Source organism: Capsicum annuum, unplaced genomic scaffold, assembly GCF_002878395.1.
Source record: "Capsicum annuum cultivar UCD-10X-F1 unplaced genomic scaffold, UCD10Xv1.1 ctg81007, whole genome shotgun sequence".
NCBI classification, from domain to species: Eukaryota; Viridiplantae; Streptophyta; class Magnoliopsida; order Solanales; family Solanaceae; genus Capsicum; species Capsicum annuum.
In genome coordinates this window covers 120,570-124,020 of record NW_025891696.1, presented here as the reverse complement: position 1 = coordinate 124,020, position 3,451 = coordinate 120,570, and positions in this window count along the sequence as shown.

The window sequence follows — 3,451 nt, the reverse complement described above, 5'->3', positions numbered from 1 at the left end:
CGCGCACAACTCCAAATCATCGGTAGGATAATTCCTCCCAAGAGACTTTAACTGACGAGATGTATAAGCAATCATCTTGCCTTTCTACATCAACATAATACCTAATCCAACACACGAAGAATCACAAAACACGGTAAAACCCATGCCCTTCCTGACTAAAGCCAATATAGAAACTGAAGTCAACAAATCCTTGAGCTTTTGGAAGCTCACTTTACAACCATCAGACCACTGAAAAGAAATCTTTTTCTAGGTTAACTTGGCCAACGGAGCTATAATAGATAAAAATACCTCAATAAAATGCTAATAATAACCTGCTAAGCTAATAAGACTTCAATTCTTGGTGGGCGAAGTAGGTCTAGCCCAGTCATAAACAGCTGTAACCTTGGCTCGGTCAACTATAATACCTTTCTTAGTCACAACATGACCCTAGAAAGAAATAGACTCCAACCAAAATTTGCACTTAGAGAACTTCTCATCCCTCAATATCTGAAGCACAGTCCGCAAATGCTCCTCATACTTAGCCTCACTATTGGAATACACCAAAATATCATCTATAAATACAATAATAAAGGAGTTGAAATACAGTTGACATGCCCAATTCATCAACTCCATGAACATGATAGGAGCATTAATCAACCTAAACGACATGACCAAGAACTCATAATGGCTATATCGAGTCTAAAAAGTTGTCTTTGAAATATCATATGCTCTAATCATTAACTGGTGATAGTCAGATATTAAATCAATCTTCAAAAATACCACAACATCTTGTAGTTGATCAAATAAGTCATCAGTACAAGGAAGAGAACACTTATTATTAATCGTCACCTTATTCAACTGTCGATAATCTATATACATCCACATAAACCCATCTTTTTTCTTCACAAACAAGATAGGCACCCCAAGGTGAAACATTAGGTTAGATAAATCCCTTATCCAACAATCCTTCAACTGATCCTTCAGTTCTTTCAACTCTGTTGGGCCATCCTATAAGAAGGAACAGAAATGGGCTTAGTGATCGACTCAACATCAATAGCAAAATCAATATCACAATTCAGAGGCATACCAGGAAAGTCCATAAGGAACACATTTATAAACTCACGGATAACCTAATATAAATCTAATAAAGAAGGCGAAACAATACTGGTGTCAAGAATATGAGCCAAGAAAGATAAACATCCCCTCTTAATCAATTTATGAGCCTGGACATATGATAAAATCATCTTAGGACCCGAAAAAAGTGCACCCTTCCAAGTTATCCTTGGCACACCCGATGAAGCAAAAGTCAGTCTTAGCAAAATAATCTAAGAGAACATGATAAGGAACCAACCAATCTATACCCAAAATAACACCGAAGTCAATAATATGTAACACAATCAAATCTACCTAAATATCATAGCCATAAAAAAGTCACAACACAAGATTGGTACACCCGATCCACTTCTAAAAAATCTCCTATAGGGGTAGATACTTGGATAAGCATAGCAAGAGGCTCCCTAACAGAATCAAAACCCAAAGTAAAATATGTAGACACATAGGAGAAAGTCGATCCGAGGTCAAATAACACAGATACAGGTCTGAAACAAACAAATACAATACCTATGATCACAACATCAAATGCCTCCACCTTGAGCCTGGCGGGTATAGCATAACACCGACCACAACCACCAATTGGATGAATATCCCCACAACCACCAACCACTTGAGTGGTCCCATGACTACCCCCATGAGCTCCACTACCTCTACCTTTTGTAGCTCTAATAGCGCCTCTACCCCTCACAGCTAAAATAGAAGTAACCCGAATCACTCAGCGAGGACAGTCTCTGGCCATATGGCTAATCTCATCACATACATAGCAACCTCTATGACTAGTCTCAATAGAAAAAGATACAACTAGGGCTGAACAACCACCCTAAAATATTAAACTATAAGATCCACCACTTGAACTCTGTAAAGTCGCCTGAAATAGCCTACCATGGTATCTATGAGAACCTCTAAAATCTCTACCTCAAGAGGTCTAACTCCTGAACTCACCAAAATATCTTGCCTTCTTAGCATCTCCCTGAGATGCACTAAGAATACCTTATAAGGGAACCCCAAGCAAAAACATCTGAGACATAGCCAACTAAAGGGAGATATCCAAAGCCTTCACAAACTTTTGAATCTCCCCAGACTCAGTGGAAATACTATCATAGGAATATCTATAAAGGGCATGAAAGCATGCCTTATACTCAAAAACTACCATGGAGACCTTCTCTAAATTATCAAACTCATCTCGCATAGTATCTCTTAAATTGAAAGTCACAAATCTCTCCAAGAAGGTATAAAAAAACTGATCCCAAGTCATCTAAGGAGAATCATAGGGTCTACAGCTCACAAACAACCTCCACCAATCTCTAACACTATCTCTCAACTGATAGGTCGTATAAGCTATACTATTCATACAAAATAAGTGAAACACAACTCAGAACACAACGTATGAAGGAATTTTGAACGATAAGGAATAAAATAAGAGAGGTTTTCTAAAGGCATCCTATGTCCTCTGGAAGATAGATACTAACGTCTATGTATCTGTAACAACCTAAAACTACCCCCTAATCATCACATGGTGCTTGGAACCATATGTGATCCTAAGCTAACCCATGAACTTGCATACTATTAAGCAATTGAATTTTAACATAATAAATAGCTATTCTACTTTGCAGAAACATAATCATACTGAAAATCTAAAATATATACAATACTAATAAAGCTTTACAATCTGATAAATCTAGAGAATGAAACTGAAATTACATGACTGACTCAGACTGGTCTGACATCTATGAAGCCTCTACTATACTGACTATAGATAGCTGGGACATGCCTCCAACTACCACTAATCAATACACATAAAAATAAATAAACTATACATGAACTAAAACTGTCTGCAGTTCCCAAAGTAAGAGAACTCATCACCTACTGGCTGGAATCTGTAACTGTCTGATCATGATGCGTAGGCTATAACTGATACCTACATTATGAGAAAATATAGCACATAAACATATATGTGGATCAGTACTTCTAAAACATACTGAGTATGTAGGGGTGAATGGAATAAGTAAAACAGATTTCATACGTATTCGTAAAACATGCATGCTAAGTATAAGTAGACTCACCAATAGGCTAGAATAAACTAAAAACTAAAATATCTTAAAGCATGAGTGACAAACATTCTCAGATAAAATGGTGAATCTCTACACTTAGTTTTTGTAAATGTTACTTTAATGATATAAGTATAACTAAAGCTGAAATATAATAAAACATAGATATTTTATGAATACTGGGTTTGAAACTACGTGAAAAAGACTAACATAAATTGACGATCTAAATATACAATCACACTAAGAACGAATGCTTAAACATACTAACTATCTGATTAACTACTATCTGATAGTTGAATACTGGGCATGTA